Source organism: Leptosomus discolor, chromosome 12 (assembly GCF_034619465.1).
Source record: "Leptosomus discolor isolate bLepDis1 chromosome 12, bLepDis1.hap2, whole genome shotgun sequence".
In the NCBI taxonomy this organism is placed as follows: Eukaryota; Metazoa; Chordata; class Aves; order Leptosomiformes; family Leptosomidae; genus Leptosomus; species Leptosomus discolor.
The window spans coordinates 12769804-12794976 of NC_141402.1; the positions used below are offsets into that span (position 1 = coordinate 12769804).

At 41.4% G+C, this 25173-nt stretch overlaps 1 protein-coding gene across 1 annotated transcript in view; it reads right to left on the minus strand.

Annotated features, from left to right (window-relative positions):
• MOB2 (MOB kinase activator 2) overlaps nt 1-25173 on the minus strand; it is a 115454-nt gene that overhangs the window by 32264 nt on the left and 58017 nt on the right. The gene's annotated exons all lie outside the window — the stretch shown is intronic.

The window sequence follows — 25173 nt, forward strand, 5'->3', positions numbered from 1 at the left end:
TAAGCAAGACAAAGTAGATTTGCTAGGACGGCGATGCTGCAGGACAAACGCGTGGCTGTTGCTCCGTCCAGTACAGGCCCCATCCGTAACGGGGCCAGGCTGGACTCCCTGTGAGAAACGCGGAGAAGGACCCCTTTGTGAGCAAGGCTTTGCACTGCTCTCTCGGCGCTCTGGGACAAGCAAGGGCACGGGCTAGCCCAGGAGGAGAGCTAGATATGTTCTGCCAGAAACAGTTTTACCTGGTGAATGTCAGCCCAGTAATGACATCAAGACCTGTACCAGAGGGGTTCAAACAGAGGAAGGGTGGAGAAGAGTAAAACCATAAACAGCAGGAGCCACCTTGCCCTTATGACCAGAGGTAAGAGCAGGCACGTGGGTAATGGTCCTCAGAGGACAAGCGATTAAGTAACATCCCCAAACACAAGGTCCGTTGTGACACACCAGCAGTTTTACATGGAGAAACCACTTTGCCATGAGTTTTCCTAACAGACCTTAGAAAGGCACTATATGTCCAGCTCCTTAGCCCCCTAACCACTGCTACACACACACCTTTGGGACAGGCACTTCTGCCCATGGCTTGTTGATGTGGATTTAGAGCCAAATCGTAACAAAAAACGTGACGAGTGTGGTATAACGTGACCCAGAACACAAAGCTCTGAGGACATCACTTATTCTGACATGCTAAAACCCAACCCGTGATATCTCGAAGAAAACTGTGGGTTTGCCATTTTATGTACCTCCGCAACACCGGCTGCGGTCAGAAGGGGCAGATCCCCAGACAGGTACAGCCAAGTGCTCCAGTTCATTCGGTAAACAGGCATTTTCCCCTGTAAAGAGAAGGCCAACAGACACATCGAATTAAACCCAGCACAAGTCATGCCATTGCTGCTGTTGCCAGCCCCGCATCACTTGGTCAAAGCAGGTGGGAACACGGCCGCTGTTTGCACAAACCCAAGAAACTGCAGCCACGCGACACAACTTCGAGGAAGAACGTGCTGCTGCTCAGCCCCAAAGCCCCCACCCAGGCGGCCGTGTCAGACAATTACGAGCTGTCTTTCAATCGCATGTCCAAGTTAGGCCACCACACCCTTGTGAAGCAGGGGGTATTTTTATTCCCACTCCAAGCAATCCACTTAAGACAGAGTCTTAATGACTTCACTGATAGCACACAGGAAGGCTGCAGCTGAACACAGCTCAGCTTTCCACTCTGCGGCCCGGCACTTCATACAGAAGATTATCCAGCCCTTGAAAAATCCGATGCTCACTCAATCTTTTCCCCAAGTAACAGTGACTTGTCACAAGAACATTAAAAAGCAACATCCTGGCAAACAGAGGAAGGACACCTGCCAAGAGGGCAGTTGACCTCACTTCGTTCACCAGTGAGATCTGCACAGAGAGAATTTTGTTTGTTAAAAAAACCACTCTAAAAAAAACAAGCCTGTGATATAAAGCAGCTTAAGTTTTATTAAAAGTCTGTCTATCCAAAGTAAATTAAAGAAAAATCCATGGGTCAAACCAAAATAAATACAGCTCTGTGGTGTTACAGTTGTATTAGGAAAGCTGGCCTCGCTGTGACTCTGACAGCTAAACATTTGCTCTTCAGAGATGGAGCTTCAGTGATCTCACACAGGTCAGGAACCAATGCTCTGCTGTTAAAACCGATAGATGAACTGAAATAAAATTTTTAAACCTGTTATCTTTTTACTGTGACCCAGATAAATGACCCGCTTCTCTATTCTGTTAGTCTGCATCAAACTGGCGCTTTCCATTCCCTTTTCCTCCACCACACGTCTCTGCAGCACCCTTTCCAGCCTTTCCTCCACCGATCAGTCTTCCTCCATTCAAGCAGTATCCCCTTTTTGGATCAACTGCATGCTACAGTTTACCTGTGGTACTGGATTTTATGCAAGTTGTGGGAAAACCCAGCATCTCAAAGTCAATTTTAAGTGCTCCAAAACAATAAAAATTAAACAAGGTTATTATAGGAAGCACAACTTAAGCACACTTTATTTATATGGCATCAACATAAGTAATTTAAAACACATGTGCAGTCCAGATTCTCACACTTTAACAAGATTTGGAGCACATGTGCAGACACAAACGGGTTTGACTCAAAAGTTGCTGCAACCAGAAAGAGCAGCACTCAGTCTAAAAGCCATGTCTGTATTTGAACACAGCTCTGGTCTGATCTCTACATACACCTGTTCCGAAGGACACGTATCTGCACCTCCTCGCAGGTGTGTCTGACAGCCACCTGATATCCTGCCTATTTACATCCATCAGTAGCTGCTTTTTCACTGGTTTCCTCAACACGCTCTGCATGTAACAGCTGCTGGATCCGACCTTGGCTCAAGTCTGCCTCAGCAGCAGCAAACTGCTTCTAGTGTATCCCTTACCACCAGCCAGGCTTGAAAGATCACGGAGTTGTGTATTGAAATCATCACTAAAACATGAAGAGAAATACCTGTGGATGGATCTACCCGCAGCTTTATAACTTGTATCGGACAGACACGTCAGCAAAAGCCTAACACCACCAGTAGCACAGCATGAGGGCAAAAAACAGCACACTGGGAAGGAGTGCTTACGCATGACTGTGTGTGCTTATAGTGAAGTTTTCTACATTGGCCAACTACCAAGCCAAGGAAAGGTATTTATCAATGTTATGAATAATGCTTTGTATTTATAATGATGTTAAAAGCAGCAGCTAACAATTACATATTTATTTGCCCCTTTCATGGTTCCATAAAAATTAAGTGTAAAGCAGCCACCACAGGGATGTATACTAGTACCCAGAGGTTTGGCAAAGAAAGCAACTCATACCAACCCAGACAAGCAAACAATGTCAGGGGCGGGGGGGACAAAACAAAGCACAGAACATAACCATTATTTCGATTAAGGTACAATTCAACATTTATATGTATAGAAATGGGGCTTTGTAACATCAGATTGTAAAGTCCTGGTTTAAATTAAACTGAAGTTTATTGTGTGTCTCTGCCTGACACACAACGTTTCAATTTCGCCAGCTAATTAGCCCTTTTGTTTGACTTCAGTGTGCCCTGCTACCACCTAGCCAAGTACCCTTTCCAGTTACCTCACAGTGCATCCCCTGGTCTCAAACCACTCAAAATCAGCAACGAAAACATTTTCTCCTTTAGCTTGCCTCTAAGCAGTATTTATAGTGAGATTATATTTGCTCTCCATTTTGTCATCCTCACACAGCAGCAAAGACGGCACAAGCAGCTCTGCTCCATATGGGCAGTAAAGGTATGGATTTTGGACAGAAGACAGGCTGAAGTCAAAGCTGTCCCAGTTTCAAAAAGCAGTTTGGAGGTGGTCATAGTGAAGGGGGAAAAAAAAGATTTAAAGGGTATACTTTCAGCTCTGCTCTTGAGAGAATAGCAGGAGAAATCGGTCTTCCTGACCACACAGAGTGTTGCGATACAAGCCTTATCAACAGTGGCCACACACATTGCAGAAAGTTTGTGCATAGAAGGCTGAGCTTAAAAGCAGCACATTTTTAAGTGACAAGGCGCCTATGTCTGCTGTCTTATTGAAAGCTCTGGTAACAATGGCAAGTCAGTGTCTATCCTGCAACCACCACCTTTAGCTTTGTTAATACTGTGGGGCTTTTTTCTGCAATAGGCATAGAGAAAAAAAATGGTGCATGATATTCTCTCCTAATTCATAACATGAGAAACAAACAAACAATTGCAGCAAGAACAGCAAAATACCTCAAAATATCCACAAAGCTTCACCAGGAACTCCAAAGAATTTATATTATGGCACAAAATTAGAAGAACCAAGGGTTCATCAAGTACCACTTTACTTAAAAAAAATAAAAAAAGAAAAAGGAAAGTGTATGTACCAAACAGAGAAATCGTGATCTCAAAGGTACTGTATTTCTGGCATGCGTGTAGGCACATCTATTGTTCTGAAATTCCCCGAAATGTCAAGTTAAGCCAGGTTCATCAAGAAGTGTGTATGGATGAGAACTGAAGAAGGTGGCCGTGTCGAAGGAAGCAGCAGCTCAGCGGGAGATACTCAACTCTACCAGCACTGAACAAGTACCTGAGAACTATTAGGAAAGGATGGGATGGTCTCACTCAGACTCCGCATGGAGAAGTGACATGAAAGAGGACAGTTGGTTTTTACCACCTCCATTCCAGTCAGCCCTCCTGAGTCAGCCCAGCTCAAGCGACAGGAGCTCTCTGCAACACACACCCTGGCAGGACACTTGTTTCCTGAGCAGCTGATCCAGGTGAGTTTGCTGTGAGTAGATTCCGAGTCAATGCATCGCCGTGGAGCTGGAGACAAACACCAGATTCAGACCTCAGTTTGTAGTATCCCTGAAAACTCACCACTGCATCAAAATAATTTCTGCTTTTAAAAGTTATTATTCTGAATCCCGGGCAAGTTCCAAGATTACTGAATTCTGCTTAAAGTTTCCCCTGCTTTCAACTGAAAAGGCTCTTTGCTTTCCATACTAAGGTGGTATATACCATTACATGGCACCCTGTTTCAGTGACGGATGGAGTTCCTACGGGGCACCTTTCTTACGCAGTTCATTCCAGAATAACAGAACACCACAGCGACACAGCCTCAGGAGGCAGACCGTTTTCCTCTTTCTAGTTTGCAAAACAATATGCTTGGCACCACTATAGAAAGGAACAATAAACTGGAAGATATTTGCAAATAAACAGCTCAAATCTATCACCCCCATAAAACTGTCTTCCATATAGACAAAGTTTGCTGGGCAAAAGCTCCAGGTGACGCTGAAGCTCCAGTGACAGGCAACATCTATCTCAGAGAAGATGAAATACCTTTTTTTTCCCTCCTTACAGTGGGGGAGGAGGAGAGAAGAAAACACAAGTAAAGATGTACCAGTGAAGCTAATGCATTTATCATCTGGAGTGCCCAAAAGGATGCCTTTCAACACGCATCTCACAGATTAAGTCAGAGGAAGAAGTGTTATTAAGCAGAGTACCTGCTGATAGGCTGCATGGGGTGCTCACAGCATACTGTAAAGATTGAGATGCTTAATTTATACCATTGAAGGCACAGTTAGTTCCTTTTTAGAGGTAGCACAAGTGAGAATTTCATCTTACATTTTACCATTCCCTTTTTTTTTTTTCTTGCCCTAATTTTGAAGTTTAACTAGGCTGCACTCCAGGGAAGCATTAGTGCAATATGCATTTGATACAGAAAAGCTAAAATGAAAGACTCCTGTTCTTTTCCTTCCCTCCCCCAAACATGCTGGACCTCAAGCTTCATATAAAGAGGTAAAACTTCTAAAACTTGGCTAAGAAGTTCTCCAGGGGATTCTTTAATATATTTGGAGCAACTTGCTACACATACACAGAACTCTCCTGTAAGTTTTACAACACAACTACTGTTTTCACAGACTTAGGTAAATATGGCATGGAAAACAAAACCCTAATTGCAAATTGGCACGGAACTCTAGACAAGGAGTCAAAGGTGTAATCAGCACAGGAAAGGAGGGTATCTGTGTCAGCACTGTTATTGGTCAGGACTATCTGTGCTTGGGTGGGAAACGCACAGTAGGAAAAACGGGAGATGCTGGGAGTGAACTTGCAGAGTTTTCCCAGACAGATGGAGAGCCACTAAGGAAATACAAGTTTCACTCCTTTTTGGTGCTAAGAATGGCTTCATTTTAGTAAAGTGAATTATTTTATCTGGTAATGTCACATTTAGATGACAGCATGAGGGAAAAACAATTCATGAAATAAGTGTGAAATTCATTCTAGGAGTTTTTTCTCCAGGCATGCATTACAAAATATAACACACACTGCTTACATTATGTAAGATTAAACAGGGGAAACTATTCATTGTAATTCCTGGCACTTACAGAGTAATTCCTTAGCTACTACTTCTAAAGAGCAGGACCACAAAAATCAAGTCACAAAATTAACTTGGTTCGCACCCAGACAGTGTACATTTGCATTCCACATACAACTCAAAACACACATGCTGCATCCCAGCTAACCTGGATTTCTTAACACCTCGCAGGCCCTGCACAGATCAGAGCGACAGGAGGCCAAGAACAGCTTCTGCCACGTAAACGATGCCATGAAGTACCTAACTTAAAACCTGAACTAGTTCAAATTTATGAAACAGATGAAAAACTTTCCAGCAGCCGTTCAGCCTTGCAAAGCTGCGTAAGCACTGTTTGCACTGCGGCAGCTCAGCCCAGAGGAGAGGCCATTTCCAGATCCGAAGTAAAACCAGTTTGGTCAGTGTGCATGTGAATGCGTGCACTGGAGATGGACACAGGGCTACAGAAAGACACTACCAAGTAGTCTGTCACAGGGACTCACCTCTGCTGTAGTGACACGTCTGCACTTCAGTCATAGAAGTAAGAGCATGAAGATCTTTCCTTTGAGGAATCCTCAAACCTAACGTGCCATTTCGAACCATTTGAAAAATTTAACAGTTCTTTTTCAGTGTATTAAATGAGAGATTTGTAAGTTTACCAAAAAAAAACCCCACCCTTACATTTTATAGGACAATTCCTGACACTTGGTTATAGCCAAGATGTTACACACAAGAACCCACAATATGCTCACAGCAGCGCTGGCTTGGGTCTTCACTGCACTTGCCAGGCTTGCCTGCATGAGAGCTCTGCTGCAGGTGGGGGACACACTTACGTAGGCATGGCCACACAAAACCGCACAGCATTAGTAACCTGCTCGTAATTTTCCTAAAACTTCTTACAGAAATATAGCCAGTTTTCATGCTTTGATTTTCTAATAAAGAAAATTACTTAAGTGCATTCACTTACCGGTTTGATTTGAATCTCACACTTCAATGGTATAAAACTTCAAGCACCTTACAAAACCCAACGTGATCATATGATCTTGATATCAACCCTCTCCTACAAACTCTGGACAGATTTGGACAAAAAGTGGCAGGATAATACAATTTAAGGTTAAGACTACCGTACACTTTCCTCGGGCACTGCACCAACTTGCACTGGAAGCACACTGGTCTAGTTCAACAAGGAACTGGTGGATTAAGAAAGCTTGTATACATACGACTGTTGGGTTTGCATGGCACTCATTTCTAAGTTACATTTCTTCAAAAGCAAGTTACACTAGCCACTGAGTAAAATCATGGTAGTAGCAAGAAAACCTTGATGAACTCCCAAAAGAGTAAAATTTATGGAAAACATCACTTCTCTGTACAAAAATAATAAAACACAACTACTTGAACTATCTCAAACCATCAGAAGTTTCCTTTCTAGGCTCAGAATACTTGAAAAAATTTTTAAGAGCCCCTCTGAAAGCGTACAACAGTCATCAGAAGGTCTACTTATGACAGAACTGCCTTCAAATTATGGCTGGATTATCACTTTACAGGACACAAGTATTTTTATTACTGTGACACGCTTGCACTGCTGTAAACCCTGGTTAAGAGACAATCATGGATTGCATCTTGAGAGAGAAACAACATAAAACAAAGTAAGCTTCTATGAACCCAAATCTCATCTGATCAAGGAAAAAGAAAAGAAATGGTAGAACGCACAGTGGAAGAGCCCTGAGTTTAAGCCAATCATGGAGTGAGACAGACATGGGTTTAAAAATAACACCATTAAGCACACATTTGTTGTTGAGCAACACTGCTGTATATAAGGCTTGTTTGATGCTGTCTTGCTTAAAATCTCCATTTTGCATAGAATTTGTCTGTGGCGAGATTTACCCCTTTTCCCCCATAGTCCACTAGAACTCTGGAATGGTTGGTTGTTTACTAGGAAACAAAGAAAAGCACCAGCTGCCAGAAGAGCTTTGCCATTCTGGTTAGACAAGGTTGCCATTTGTCATGTTTTAGTAATGCAGTATGAAAATTAGCCTTGCCTGCTCCCAAGAACAAAAGCGCCGCGCTTAAGGCACTGGACAGAAATTGAGGAGGGGACACTACTGTGTCTGCAAGGACTATTCTGCATGGACTTTGCCAAGTCAGTCTCCACCCCAGTTCCACAGCCAACAAAAAGAAACTACTATAATCCATGTTTTCCATACTTTTCCTAAACTACCTGCTTTCAGGACTTTGTCCATACCAATATGCACTGAGACTAGGATCGATGGGCGGTAATGTCATACTACCGTAATTCCAACTTAGCTACCAAGAAATACCATCACCATGAACTCATCAAAGACAACTTTTTCAAATCCTTGATGAAAACTAGTTCATGCCTAGGAAAAGGCCCTGAAGTTGAGTGTTACTGTGAGGATGCACAGGCAGGTGAGTGCCCGGAGAGACAAATACTACATGGTAACAGAAGAGGGGAAGGACGGCTCCGGACTGCTCAGAAGTCCAACTTTGCCACTACTTCCTCTGAGATGTGAGTGAAATTGAGCCCCTCTCTATAGCAAGATAAGTACGTATCAAGTTTTATCTGAATTCAATGATACACACTGCCTGAAGCATTTTTGCATTTTTCTAGGCTTCTTATCAAGGAGGTGAAAGTGAATACTAGAATATGTATTCATCCTGCATCTTGAGCTGCTTCTGCACTTTGAAGGTACATTATATGCACCAAGCAAATGTGCTCCAATGCTCAGTACACGAACCTTTCTCTTGACGTTCTGCTCTAAAAATGACTTAAAAGTAAGGAAAATACATTGTGTTCCACTATGCAAATAGCAACTTCCCTGGGTAATTATAGTATATTTTGCTGAGAATTGCATCATGACTAGGACACTAGCAAGAGGACAAACATTTAACCACTATTCTTAGTTTGTTCGAAAATTTTTCCCACATTACATAAACACGTACACACCCACACATGGGTTGCACCATCAATCTTTTTATTGTCTTTAGTAAAAGAACAGTTATTTTTCATTTCAGTAGTTTTATTTTTAAGTGTTATGAAACAGGTATTAAATTTTCTCCTTCAGCTTTCTTCACTATTATTCTTCCCTTCTCTTTACCATAGTTGCCTTAATTTTCTGTAAGACAAGACTGTAAAACAGGAATAAAATTTGTCATGCTAATTCCAAAATATATCCTTAAAACTTCAGTAAAAGAATTCACTTCTAAATGTGTATGCAACAGAAAAAGGGTATTGAGGAGTTTCTCCTAATGTTTTCATAAAATGGATAACTGCACATCTGACAAAAGAAGAAACAGGATGTATTTCTTGTTTGCACACATTAACCTGAAGCGCCGGGAACAAAACATAGCAGATTATTGAAAATATCACCTAAACTTTACAAGCTCTGCTGTATTTTGGCCAGAAGTATGAACCATGCAAAATTCTTCTGAACAGATGCAGCCTTGTATCATTTTACTTGTACACATCTCTGTCAAAGAGTCGGGTAACCTCACCTGAGCAGCAGTCACATTAAAAGACGACACAGAACAGCTGAGAAGGAATTAAGCACTCAAACACTAACCATGTTATATTGATTTGCCCTCCACATTCAAGCTTCTGACTGTACTTCAGAATTCAGTTTTTCATTTCTTTGGCTGGAGGATGGTAAAATACAGAATATAGATTCTGCTCCCAGTTGCTCTCCTACATGCTCAGTGCTAAATCTAAAAGACCATACGAATGCTGTTAAGGATCCTGTTCCAGTCTTCCCAATGCAACCAGGCTGTTACATATGCATATAAAACTGATCAGCTTTAAAAGAATGTACGTGTGTGTTCAAGTGCTATATTAAACTGGCAATTAAGAGGTTGGATCTTAACCTTTTTGAGAATTCACAATCAATAACGATGCAGCTTCCTCAGAGGGCCAGGAAGGACAAGGGATGAGGGTATGGAATTTTAGCTCTACAGGGTAGGAGAAAATTTTAATTTCTTCCCAATACATGGTCTAAATTTATATAATGAACACCTGGCCACCTAAATCCAAATTTTGAAAAGAATCTTTTTAGCATAAGACAGTACAGCTGCTGCTTTTAATGGTACAACATTCAAAACACATTGCAATTGCTGTTTCTGAAAGTAATAAAATATTTTATTCAACAAATTAGGCTTTGCTTTGTTTGCATATGCACAAGTTCATGCATATTCAGAACCTGACCACAGCTGAACTGCTAGCAGCAGTACTGCCTGTATGCCTGTTGACTAACAATACTTGCATGAAGTATATCCTTGCTTGCCTTTCTCTATGACCAAATTTATGAAGAAACTGGTAAAAATCCACTAACTGAAGTCAATATCCATATCCATCACAATTTGAGTGCATGTCAAAACACAGAATAGACACAGAAAAAACACCCCTGGGAAGCGAAGCCCTGCCATCAGTCAGCTGAGCAGTGACAGACACCCACTGCCCTGTAATCCCAGGCCTCTCAGCAGCCCATCAAATCCTTTGGTTGTACCTAATGGGGGAGGGAAGGTCTAGGGCAGGGGGGAGCACTAAACAAAGACTGTTTACTTCCGACACCAAACAAAAAGGGAGGCAAGAAATGATGCTTCATCATCCGAGTAAGTCCTTCAGGAAACTCCTCGGATAAAACTTTACCTTTTAAACAGCCAGTTGGAGAAGGAATAAATTGGCATGGATTCAGCTGTCAGCAACATACAGGTAACGTAAAGCACTCTTACCTTTTGCCTCACATGACTATTGCTTTGTCTCCACCAATAATGGTTTGTTGAGGGACAGTGGTTTTGAAGACAAGACATGCAACACTTATGACAGCTTAAAATTGACATATAGACAAGATCTGCCAGGTAGGTACCATCAGCATTGCACATCCCTTCCTGGGGTTGAGTTCATCTGTTTTAACCTTGTAGATAAACTAAATAGTTGTGTCCCCACTACGGTTTTCATAGCTTACATATTATAATTATTTCACAATGAAAACGTGTGCTTTTTTGATCCAAGAAGATATTTTGCTGACACAAATACAGCATGGTAGCAAAGAGCAGCTGCTGCTGTAGACACGGCGCATCCTATGAAACCCGCACCTTGTGCACGCATTCTAAACATCGAAACATCGCCCCTCACCCACGCCTCTGAGCTGTCCAAGTAAAACAAGCTATACTGGTCCAAAAAAAAAAAAAAAACCAACCAAAAAACACAACCCACAAACCCAGAACTCAACACATTTTGCCTGTAACTACACTTGACTTTCTTCCAGTGCAGGTGTACTCTCAAAAACCTTCTTCATGCCCCAACCAACAATGCCAGAAGACATTTGGAGCCCAGACAACATGTAAGTGGGTAACGCCCAACTTTTCCACCGAGTGATTCAGACGTTTCCTCCAGTGGCAGGCGAGGCCCGGACACCGCAGCATCTACCCAGCGCCTCCCTGAAAAGCCGGATTTACTGGGATTGCACAAACCAAAGACGCTGCACGTGCAGGGGACGACGCGGCTGCCTCCTTCCCGCTCGGGAGCCCACAGCGGCCAAGGCAGGGCGGCTGCCCTGTCCCCAGCTCCTCTGCAGGGCCCTCAGGGAAGCAGGAGCAATTCGGTGCAGGCCACGGCGCGAGCTACCAGGCCGAGCTGCTCGGGTACGCTGCGTGCCAGCACGCCACAGCAACCAGGGCGGTAGGCTCTGGGGTCAGTGCCAGCCTGCAGTTCTTGTCTGCCTCCCATCCAGTTACCCCTGCAGCGAACCCAAAGCTTCATTAGCCTAAAGCACACCTTCCAGAAAGGCATCTGGTTTTAACTTGAATGTATGACAAGAAAGAAAAATCAGTGATTTTGCTCAGTAATTTGTTTCAGTGGCTGATCACATCCATTGTTAAAACGCACATCCTTTGAATATCTGAAGCCTCCTAGCTTTAACCTCCATTTATGTTTCCAATTATGATTGTTATCCTTCCTCTGTTAGATTACAGACTACTTCTCCTCCCTCCCCCCCGCCCCGCTTTTTTTTTTTAAACTTCATTAGCTAGGTATTATATTATATTCACCTCTTGACCTTCTGAGAACCTAAAAAAAAAAATCTCCTTATGCCTCATTATTTGAAATCTTTTTCCAGTCTTTAAATACTGCAGGTCTTTTCTGCCTTTCTAATTTAGAAGGGATCCAAGTGCCTACTCAAGACAATGTAAGCATGACTGATCAAAAGATCTGGAGCTGTTCTTAAAATTTTAATAGGGATAAACAAGCACACAGAACTTTATCTGGATCCTCCTTCCCCAACAAATTAAAGGACCAATTTTCATTTAATAATGTTGCCGGGTTAAAACGTTTATGTTTCTAACATTTATAAATTCAGAGAATATTTGCATCCTAAGACACCCAAAAGAATGCTAGTACTCATTATTTGAGCAAGGAAAGAAAAATCTATATAATCATGAATTTACTTACAACCTCCAGACAGAAGAGCTATAAATATAATATAGCCCTGTTTTATAAATATTTAATCAGCTTAGTAACAATTAAGATCATTTCATCCCACACAGGTTGTGCTACCTTTGATTAAAAACCTCAAGGAAAAAAAAAAAAAAGCTTGTTGTTCTTGAAATCTTGAAATCCATTTTCCTCACTTTCTCACTCACAGCCATGGGGGGGGGGGGGGGGGGGGGAGCAAAGCCACAGCATGATCACTCAAAATTAGGTTGTAAGAAACAAATGGAGAGCACATGGCAAAAACATTATGTCCTCTTCCACATAAAATGAGCTCCTTATCACTGTGTTGCTTCCACTGTAATCCTTGAATACCCTTGAGCAAAGAGCAGTATTGATGGAGTCAAATTATCTGACCCAAGGGACTATGCAGAAAGAAGTGGGGAGGATGATGCGGCCTAAAACTTCAATGACTGTGTCTTATCTTCTGCTAATAAGACCATTAGCGTGGAAAGCCGCTCAGTTCCGCTTTACTGCCCACTGTCTCCAACACCTTCCTCATTCTTACCCCTTATACTCAGAAAGAGCAAATGCCTTCCCCATCCTCTACAAGGAACATGGAGAGCAACAATGAAAGACCCCAAAAGAAGTTGTGTCCCCCAACTCCCTCAATACTGTCCTTTTCCTCACTTTAACAATGCTACTTTTAACGTACAGAACTCAAAGAAAATATATCCATCCATACCTGAACTCACTGAAAAACATTATACACCCTCACCCCCTCCATCAACACACTCCATATACTCTCCAGGATTGTTGGGTTGCCTGATGGATGAGAAATCCAAGGCTTAAGAGGCTGCCATTATGCAAGCTGGAACTTGCAGACATTCCCAGCTTCAACATGTTACGCCTCTACTAAAAGTGAAAGCTGCAGTTTACCCTCTTTGGGGCTTCATTTACTGCCTCGTTTCTAATCCCAGATAATCAACTTCCAACAAAACTTGAAAGCCCACGCTCTCTCACCAAGCGACAAAGGAAGCAAGATTGTCCTCCTGTACTGTACACATCTGCTTTTGTACCACAACTTCTAATAGCAGCTTGGTGCTTAAGAAAAACAGACTGGCAATGAGAAACAGCAGCTTAGTGTTTGTTCTACTTGTGTAACCTTTCACAAACAGCCTTGCATTTCCATGAAGGCAAGAAATGTCTGCTCTGTGCAAATACAAATATTAGAAACTCCAAAAGCTACAATGCTGTTCAAAAATTAGCTGAATAGATACAGAGAAATGAAACTTAAATTGACATTCAGATACTTTAAAACTTCCAAGTGAACTTTTTTAGTTTCTACAAACCTACTTAAAGTAAACTAATACTTAAATCGTACTTATGCAATCAACAAATAAAGGTCAGCAGTCCCTCTCTTAACAGTGTTCTTTAGTAGTCTACCAACATAAAATGCCACTAGGATCTTCTGAAACCCTTTGAGGGCATCTTTTAGCGACACAGCTAAGCCACTCTATCAGCTAGCTTCTTCAAAGAGAATTATTCCCACTTATTCCTCCCTGCCCAAACCAACTGGAAATGGTTTATTTTCATAGCATTCACCTTCTGCCAGTTTAACCCTGTGACACAGCTCACCACGGAGCAATTCCAGAGCCACTGGATATTGAAAAGAAACAGCAGAAACCCAGCTAGGGATAGAAGTCCCTTTCGGGGGCATTGCCACTATGGCAACTTAGCTGTCCTGGTGACCAGCATGCTTGCGCTAATAGCTTGCAAAGAAGAACGCCCACTGTGTCTAACTCCATCGGTTCCCACAAATGAAAGTGTGTACAGAGAAAAATCACACATAGCTCCTTGTTCCATTGTTCCACGCTGCCAGGATGCGGTGTTAAACACGGCTGTAGGAGGAAGCCAGAAGTGCTCCAGGACACAGGAAAACACTTGGAGAAACAGGGGACCCAGACTTGAGATCGGAGAGAGGCAATCAGAACGGAGCTGCTCAGCACGCACTCACGGGTCAGAAAACAGCTCAAGGACCATGGTCATAGATGACCAGAAGATGATAACCTCTTCCCAGTGTTGCAGTTTTCTGACCACCTTTTGAAGGATCACTCGAAGCGATAACAATAAAGAAAATAAAGCCTGAGCATTATGTCTGAATCTTGAAGCATGTATGAAGCTTGAAGTATGTATTTTGGGCAAACAGGGAATTACTAAGGAAGGGATGAACCATGCTTTCACAGAAACACCTTGTTTAGAAATATTTTTTTAATTCTCAAAGATGGATCTATTTTGAAATTGCATTGCCGTATTCCAATCTATACTTACAGGGCAATGAACTGCAATTATTTTTCAAGCACATGACAACAAAAATATTTAACCTGTATTGCAATATAGTTTGTAACACAGAAACTGCTTATCATTATCATACTTACTCATGCTATAGAGCAGATTTATTATGATAAACTTCCCTGTGTGAACAGAAGTGGAAATTCACACTTTTTTCCTATCGACAGTATCATGGCAGTGAAGTTGAAAACTTAATCTATCCAGATTTTCAATATATGTAAAAACACCAAAAGCTCACCTTATTTAATCAGTCCACTAAATTTCTCCAAAACTCTCTCTCCTGCCAAATGCTCTTCAGAACTACCACAGTCAGTACTAATGGACAGAGCAAAAGCAGCAAACCTACATACAGCATAACTCCTTTCTGGAGCATAGCAGAGAAAAGGGAACTGATAATTCCACAACCGCCTCTGAAAACCCAACATCCCACTTTTAGTTCTTGAACCATTTTTAGGAGAGCTGTTACTTATTCACAGCCCTCTCTAATACACAGGGATGGACTGCTACTTGTCCTGTGTCTGAGCACTGTGATTCCACTGTTGATCACGTACTGAATTATTGACTGCAAAGTTCTCCCACAGAGAGCAAAAGTGGGGGTTTTTTTCCTTAAAAGGAGAGCATAAAGAGGAGACATGAACTCGAACTCATTTGAAGCCACCTCTACGAAAGTAAAATTTTTGTAGTCTGTACCAGGGGAGTTGACTTTGAAACAAAGCAGTCCCTACTTGTACTATTTTACCTCAGGATGCACAAATATGAGTAACATTCAAAACTTGAAGTGGGAAAAGGCTAGAGCTACTCTTGTTCACATTAATATAGGACAGATCTGGAATAGCCATCAAAATCTAAATGAATAGACTTGGTCTTGGAGAAACATAGCTGTCACCTACACTAACATCCCTCCAAGTCAAAAGAAAAAGGAAAATCATTCTGTTCTTCCTATCCTGTACGGTTTTACTGTCGTTACAAATTGATTAGCATTGCACTTGGAAAGGGTTACAAGGACTTTGTAAGTGCCTTAAGCACGCTTCCCCTCCCTGCCAGAGTACCCTCTGTTCCTTGCAAAACTCACTCTTCAAAGCTTAATCATCTGTCACAAAAACTAATCCAGAGAACTGAAAACAAGGGGCTTGGAGAAGAATTCCTGCAAGGAAAGGGAGAAGATACTGACAACTGCTCTGTGTTTCAAAGATGGGGTCAAAGCGACATAATAAACCCCACACATCCAGCTCTCCATCACCTTTCGGCCAGCTTCTCTCTCTCACAAAGCTTGGAGGCAGGTCCCGAGGAGACAGCCAGCATAGCAACGGGCCATTTAGCAAGGGGCAGACTAAGGCACTCGCCGCAGCCTTCAGCTGTTTGCAGGCTCGTTTGGGCTGGCAGCTGGTGTGGGCATGCAGTCACTGCCTGTCTTTTGTTTTTCAGAACAAGGAGAAAACACATTTTTCCCCTCCCTTGTCTGGGAAACAGGAAATAGAGTCTTATAAAGACTCTCCCACATACAGACTGGGCAGGAAAAAGGTGGAGTTTGGCAACATTAAGATTTGTTCTTCAAATGCAGCCCAGTTATTACTCTAAGGTAAGCGACAGGATGGCTGGTCTTCCTAATGTTTACTCACCCTGGTGCTGCTGTTTTCAAATGTATTTATATTTCATGCAGACTTACCCATAAATGTAAAAAATCAGTTATTTTTACCTGAGTTTTCAGGTGACCAGACCCTTGCACAGACTTTATTTACTTTTACATAAAGGCAACAAATGCAAAGAAGTAGGCATTTTTAAATAACTGTACAAGTTAATTAGTTCTTAAGCTCCTTATAAAGCGGCTAGACATTTTTATCCCCATTTTATAAATGAGACTATACTGTTTCAACTGCAGAATATAGCTCCCCAGAGCACACAAAATGTTCTATACCTCCACTTCAGAAACCATAAGCTAGTAGCAATATTGTGTTTAGCTCAGGGGGGAAAAAAAAATTCATTAGGACCGAAAAGCATGCGAGTTTTCTAGAAATGTCAGTCACTTTATAACTTGTATGTCTGGAAGGACAGATCATCTTGCTGACTGTATGTATTCCAGGAACATATATTAAAAACTAGTAACAGGGAAAGAATTAGCATGAACAGAAGAAAGGCACTCAACTGAAAAAAATCCCGAGATGCTGGTTTGAAACTACCTGTGTATGACCTACCTGAAAAAAATCCTAAAATAACTTGATTGCATCACACACTAAGGTTGGTATGTTATCCACCTTCACAAAAAGCCTCTAACATCCAAACTGTTTAGCAGTACAGCGCTAAACTCTGATGGGAGTCAATCTCTCTCAAAAAGCCATATTCCAACCACTGAGAAAACAAGTTATTTTAGTAAAGAGATGGAATAAACCTGCAAAAAATCTCATTTCTTTCAGTTCCTGTGTAGCTACCTTAATTTGTGCTTGTCAAGGTCTGACTGAACAGCCTTTTAGAGCCCAAAAAAAGAGATTTTTTAATAATCATAAGTTCAGTCAGAGTCCTGAGCATATAGCAAAACACGGCATTTAACCCCATAAAAATATTTAAATATGTAGTCAATGTAGTTCCTCTTCAGAGTATTCTATGAGCCATTGCTCATTACAAAAATCCCCTGACAAGCTCCATGAAATCAAATTATAATGAAAAAATTATTAAATTCCCCCTCAGAAAACTGCTGTGGTACTGATTCAAGAATATACTCGTAATTAAAACTGACTGGGAAAGCAAAGACATGTCTTTGAAAAGAATAGGTTCAACACCTTTGAGTAATGTAGCTGCACGATTGCCATGAAATAAAGCTCACAAGACAATAAAACCTGACATGCACATGTGTCAGCTCCCTAACGTTTAGCATTAGGATCTTCCCTGTCAATGCACAACGCTTCGCTATCCTTAGCATCCATCGGCATGGCTGCTGTTCTCTCCCACAAAGAGTAAGTTAAAGAACTCACACTTTCTTTTAGCTGAGCTAGCAGCACTAATCAAAGTGATGGTTCATCCTGCATCGTTGGCGGACAGAGCTTTGGCAATGGAAGGTTTTTTAAAAAATCATTAACAGGTTTTGCTTTATTTTTCTCTCTTAGCTTTAGAGCGGACCATTATCAAGAGTCCCCTCAATACAGAGATGAGGAAAGAAACCTCAATTTACATCATTGTTACTGAACGTATGGTTTGACAGTAAGGGAAGAAAACAAGCTCGCAATCCATTTCAACAGAAGGCTTGAATTCAATGAAAAACACTTTTTAAATGGCTATTTTTAATACATTTGTTCATTATGCTTTCACAGTAATATCCCATTAAAAAGCTCAAGTCCTCAGATCATCTTTAAAGGGAAGAAGCAGAAATAAACTGCCCATGGCGTATCAAGCTACTGAATCTGCAATTCACAGTAACTAGTGTAAAAGTTCACAGTTAATTTACTGCCCCTAATTATTATTAATGAGCTATAAACCTGGATGTTAATAGTTCTGGTGTACAACAGATGAATTATAGGGATACTTTTAGTGGGCACTTCTTACCCTGCATATATACTACCTTCATTATAAGCCCTGACCACACTATACACTCCACAAAGCCGTTAACTTGGAGGGAGGGAGGTGGCATAGAAGATGCCAAAAAAAAAAAAAAAAAAAATTATCTGAAGCATTTTGTCGTCCCCTGTTTTGGCCACAGGTTTTTAATGCAATGTCATCTTTGTAATACTCAAATCCAAAGATGAGCATTTATCACCACCTGAGATTCTGTATAAGAGCAAGGATGACAGTTTTCTTGCATTTGTGCCACATTGTTTTATATCAAGAAGTGAGGCATTTCCAGTAAGTAAATATATATGCTATCATAGAACGGTCTGGGTTAGAAAGGACCTTAAAGACCACCTAGTTCCAATCCCCTGCCACGGGCAGGGACACCTCTCACCAGACCAGGTTGCTCCAAGCCCCATCCAGCCTGGCCTTGAGCACTGCCAGGGAGGGGCAGCCACAGCTGCTCTGGGCAACATGTTCCAGTGTCTCACTACCTTCACAGTGAAGAATTTCTTCCCAATATCTAATCTAAATCTCCCCTCTTTCAGTTTGAAACCGCTACCCTTGTCCTGTCAGGACACTTCCTGATAAAGAGTATGGGGGGGCGGGGGGGGGAAGAGGGAGAGAAGAATACACACAGACACTCAGGACCTGCAACAGCACATTCTGGAGTTCTGAATTAAGTCTTTGCTTCTGGTAGAGACTAATAAAATACTTGTGAAGAGTTACTGTTAGCCGCACATAGATAAGCTACGAGAATGAACATATATTTAAATCAAAGAGTAACCTATAGGAATATTTCCAAAGTGTAGGAGACTAACTGATCAGGCCAGTTTTAAGAATATGTATTAAAATGAGCATCTTTATTTCACAGACTGAGATTTTTATTTCTTAATCACTTTTTCACATAAACCCAAACATTCTTCCAACTAAAATATCTGCCATAAAGTGCTACAGTTTCAGAATTACAAGATTATTCTACACTAGATGCTCCAGTGATCTGAACAACTGGCTGATCAAGAGGCTACCCCCCAAAAACCATCTTATATTTAATGTAAATACTTATTTTCTGTAACTCATCTGCAGCACTCACCATGAAGGAGGCCCAGTTCCAAATCCAAATTTGGGAACAGCTCTATTAATATACCAACAATGACTCACAGTGCAAGTTCTAATGAAATCTTCTATTTAGAAGCATTATGTTTATAATACTTTCCCCATATAAGGCTTACAGATTAAATCTTTACACATACACTGTTAATGAATATAAAAAAATGCTTAAACTACTTTTGAACACTCATACATGCAAAAAAATCACTAAGAAAACACATGTGAGCTCACAAATCCTGTGTTGTAGGTCAAATGATACCAGAACAGGCCGGCTGAATAGAGAGAACAGTTACAAAAACAACACCCACAACCTCTATGAAAGAAACACCATTCCTGAAGGTGAAGAGTAAGTCAAAAGATTCAGAATTACAATTCCAGAAGCGATTTGTTATTTTGCACCACTTTTCCATCTTCCTCCACTTGACAAACACTGTCACCTTCTCATGTCAGGTAGACAGCAGCAGGACTGCCCAGGATACACAAATAATGCCAAAATGGGGTGGAATTGCTGCAAATGGTATGTTATTGTCACCAGACAGCAACAGTGAGACTCCTGTCAGCCCTACTGCTTGCTTTCAGGACCCTTGTGTTCATCGTCACACTCCTCCTCCAGCTTTTGATGGCTCCATACCCCTCCCCACAGTTCCTACAGCAGAGCCAACAGCAAGGTAAGAGGTGTCTTTCTCAGGGAGAGCGCTGGGAAGAGCACAGCAACCAGAACCTGCACTAAGGCACCTCCAAGGCGTAGAGGTCAGCGGTCAGAAACAGCTAGCAGCCCTTGCTGGCCCCACTGCTTGCTGCATGTGGGGAAAAGGCGCTGGACTGAAGTCCTGTCCTGATCATCTGGCCATGTCACCAAGCAGTAATGTGATGGCAAACACAGGATGCAGGGGAGTGGAGTGGAAAACTTGCGGGAAAGTATTTTATAAAGGTAACTTCTGCTGTTTGTGAATGAAGCATTTGCCACCTTTTGCTGTCCTCGGAGGCTGTTCTCCCTCTATACACACCCAGCAGTCAAAACATCCTCAGAGCTCAGTCTACATTCAAATGCACTACTGAAATGTCATCCTTGCATACACTGCAGCAACCCTCCTACTCCAAAAAAGAACAAAACAAGTGGCATTTTAACAACACGTGAGAAGCATCTCACTTTAACTGAAGCATACGGAACAAAAATCACTGTCAGCTTCAGAAAATGGAAGAGCAAATCTGGAACGAAGTTACAAATGAGCACAAAGGGCTTCAGGTGACCAAGAAAGTACTCTGATCACCTCCAGTCCGTCCAAGTTCGGTCAGCAGTGCTGGCATTGCATCTTGGCTGACATTTTTTGACACCATAAAGCATCTCTCCAAAAATGGATTCCCAATCCAACAAAACCTCAAGTAGATAATCTACATTTTTGGCCTTAATCTGATAAGTCTGTGCTGTGCTTTCCAAGGATAACAGTCTGTATTGCTACCCTTAGATTTTCCCTTTTTTCATGAGAGAAACTGTGGTAATTAGGGAGGACTGTAAAGCAATTCAAACAGCTGCTTCTCCTCAGATAAGATATTAGGTGTTCATACTACTTCTGTCTGCCAGATGAGCTGTTTCAATGGGCTTTCATGCACTGTTTGTCATATCCTTTAATGCTATTTTTCCTGCAGTTGCAACAATACTTAATAAAAAAGCCTTCTAAAAGCAGACTTCTTATGGCTCTTTCCGATTTCTACTTTTTTGGGCAAAACAAACATAAGATACTACTTTTTCTCCTTGGCTCGCTTTGCGTCAGTACAAGACGGAAGCACACAAGAAAAATAAATTCTTTTTCAATTTCAGTGCTTGGCTTAAAATCAAGTCATTAGTCTAAAGCAGTGGCTTGGAGCAGAGGAAACAGATCTTGGGCCAACAATATTTTATCAGAGTCAGCTGAGCATCCATTAATCATTAAGATATTCCTAAGTATTTTGTCCCCATCCAACTTGAATTTGTTTCAAGGCATTGGTTACTTCTGCCTTTGATTATACACAATCACCTTCAAGTTCACATAGTCCTGAGATGAATGCAGAAAAAACCCTCATCTCCACATAGAGCAGAACTCAGAAGGGTCCAGGGCAGCACTCAGCAGGAGAAGGGAGACATGAAACTATCTGAATTCTCAGTTGAAACACTGATATCACAAGTTAAACACAAACTTTTCAAGAAGATTGAGCTGCTGAGATGCTAGCTCCAAACACTGCATTTTCAAAGCTTTCACCCTGCCAGACTGCTGAATGCACAACCTACCTACATTCCTTTGGCGTTTAAAAGCATCTCAAGAAAACATGCCACAAAGCAGTTAAGAGTCAGGTACAGTAATGATGAGAATATAAAAATTATTTAATAAACATTTAATCATTTTACTTTGTGCTACATACTTGTTTCAACAAATAACCTCATGTAGATGGTAGTCTCAAACGAGACACGAGTTTGGGGTGGCCTCTATGCAGGGGTTGCAGAGATCATTGCTTAGTTTTAACTGTCACCTTCAGGCAGTTGTCAGGTTTCTAAACCTGCACTGATTTAAAAATCCTGCAGACCAAGCGTACACTGCATGGCCTTGTCAAAATTGCCGTGCCCAGCAGAAGACAGTGATGAGGCATCATGTGGCTCGCTGACCAGGGTCACCAGAAATCCCAATTCGGGTGCAATTTTACCTAGCAGACTTTAATCAGCATACCCTATGATATTTAAAGCAAGGTCAGCAAGTTAACAGCTGTCCAAACGAGCTCTTCACTTGTACAATTCACACAAGCTTTCCTACAGCGGGCATGGTCATTTTGAAAGGAAACCAGCATGGGCACGGCTCTCTGCACCACTACCAAGACTATGGGAATGCGTAGGCCCATACATTATGACTCGAAAAGGCACAGGAAGCTTAGATCACACCACAAAAGTTCAAGCCACATATTTGTTTTGGGTGTGTTGAGGTCATATCTTGTCAAAAACATGCTTGGATTTACACCCTTCCTCAAACTTAAGTCACTATGAGAAAAAGAGGAGATAGATGTGTAATAATATTTGTTATTTGACACCTTTCCAGAGTGCAATTACACTACCAGTAATTCCAAATGCTGAAGGGACAATAGAAGACAAAATAAATAGCATTTGCAAAGAGAAAAAATGATGCTGAAACCAATACAGCGCCGCTGCATTTTTCACTGTCACTAAACACACCAAGTACCAAGCACATAAAGGGATATCTCCCAAGTTAAGGTGACCTTCAAAAGGGATCATTTATAAAATGAAACTTTGCAGTGCAAGGAAATATAATCAGCACACTGCAGGTTAGCATATAACAGTAAAGCTGACTTCACAACATTGTCAAAGAGATGCTGGCGGGTAAGAGTTCTACCTCAGCCTCAGCAAGATAAGGCAGGTCTCCTAACTCAGTGTCCTCTGACAAATCTCAGCACCAGATCCCTCTGTCTCCACAGACATGTGTAACCATTACCCACTTCAAAAAGCAAGAGCAAAATGCCCATGTCCAGTGAGACCTGCTCAAAGAATACCTGTAAATCACTGTTTCTATGTGAAACTTTGGATTTTACTTGTGTTTTCAGCTTATATGTGTACAGTTCTTCCACTAGTATCAACTGAGGTTCAATGGAATGGGAGAAGGGATAGGCAGGGGGAGCTTTTTGCTGGTATAAGGTTTGAAAAGATTTTCAAGTATCTTGGCTGTCCTTGCAGTTTTCCTCCCCCTTTATGAGTCTACAAGTGCAATCAGAGCCTGACCAAATCATACCCAAAGGAAAAAAAAACCTAATTATTGTGTGACTCTTGCTACAGTTCCTTGCTTACAAGCAAAATCAAAAGCAAGAGTCAAGATTTTCCTGAAAACTGGACTAAATATCTGCAGTTTTGGGGAGTACCTTATGATGCCAAAGACAGAACTATTAAAAGGAAAAGTGATCATCTTAATGCTAAAGGTATAAGTTTTCACACAACCCCTGTATCCTAGAGGCTGGGCTTCTCCAATCACCATTTTTGGTTGCCTCATCCAAGATACCAGCACCACCTAAAACAAACACGCTATCTAGAGCCTGATAAATCAATCTCTGAGAACTTAATGACTTAGGCATGGTTTATTTCCTTTTTAAGAACATCTGGATACACTATGTAAGGAGAAGTTGCACTCTCATTTCAAAAGTTGAGGGTTTAAACAGAATTTTTGTTCTCCCTCACAAATGCTGTTACACCCTTTAATGTGAACTTACTGCAAGTTCAATAGCTTCAGTTTACAAAATAAGATTCAACATAGTAGGAAGGTGCAAACAAAGTAACCTTTGATGTAAACAATTCCCTCCTATTGCTCTTGATGTGCAACCTCTAAGCTTTATCATTATTAAATATTTATCCTAACACCACCTTGTCTGATTCAGAGTATACTCAGAAAATTTATGGCCATGCTCTGCAGTTACATCTCTGAACATGCTGATTATTTTGAGGTACTCATGGTTGGCTGTACAAACCTCCTGCTTTTTCTCCTTTTTTTTTTTCCAAAAATAAGAGAAGCTCGCTGTTTTCATGCACTACACTGTAAAGAGCAATCCCACAGTAACTGTGTCCCTGTCATGCACAAGTACCTGCTGCAGCAGCATTTGTATTTGCCCTACGAAATTCCACCCGGACGAGCTCCCCTCTCCTCAAGCGACCTGTGCAACAGCGTGCTGCTCCACCTGACAAGCGGAACACGCTGTCCCAAACAAAAACCTCTAAAGATCAAAACAAGCCTTTCTGCTGACATGCCAAAAGTTTAGGCTAAACAGGAAAACATACTTGAAGCTCTTTTTCCATTACCTTGCATTATTAAACCATCTAGACAAGAGATAAACATAAAAGGAATTTCTTTAATTAGATAAATTCACTCCTCAGCATCTGTTCTTTAATACAGCAAAGCACATCAGCATGTTGGAATCAGATAATGTTGGAGTCTCCCACAAACTCACAGTTGAATCTTCTTTTTCATGCAAGCATTTGGGTGCCACTGGTTTTACTCACTGTAATACAACACTTCCAGTTAAATGCTTGCTGTAAAATGTAATGCCAGGTATGCACTGGGCCACAACAAGTGAAATTCCTTAAAATGATTATGCAGCATCTTGCAAGTTAGAACAAGGCAGAACACATGCACAGGGTGATCTTGCACAACTTATTTCCCTGAAGTTCTATACCGTGCAGTCATTTTTAATAAACCTCAAATCATTTAAAGATTGTGCTTCCCATAACTAAAATCTAAAAAATTCCTTTAGCATTTTGCATTTCAGCACCATTTCTTAATTGACTCTAATAAGCTAATCTCTCAGAGGGTCAAAAACCTCTGCAGAAAACACAAGTTTATGCTAACGTATTCTTAACCTCTATCTACTACAAACTCAAGCCCATTGACTGACAAACTCATCTTACAGCTTAAAACCAAATACTGTAAGATAGTAACTTTTGATTATGTTTGATTTTGTATGCAGTCAGATAATAGAATTATTACAATTATAAACAAAGTCAAGGACAAGCCAGTAAGATGTTAGTACCTATCTACTTGCCATTAAAAGAAACTAATCCCAATCAAATTTAAACATTTTTAAAAATAAAATTTAAACCTACATTGGCAAAGCAAAGGGCCCTTCAAAGTGGCACTGCGCAAGCCAGTGCAGGCAAAACCAGCGCAGACCAGCTGAACAACACTGCCAGAGGATTTCCTACCTGATCTGCCTGCACTGCTACTTGCCTCTCCTGTGCTGAGATTGCCCATGAGTGTGCACGGACCACGAGTTTAAAGCCACGAGGCAGTTTGGGGCTAGTCTGCACACTTGTGAAACGCATCTTTTTGCTGGGCTTTTCAGGAATGCAGCACTAAGCCAATGCACCGTGAGCACTTATCACA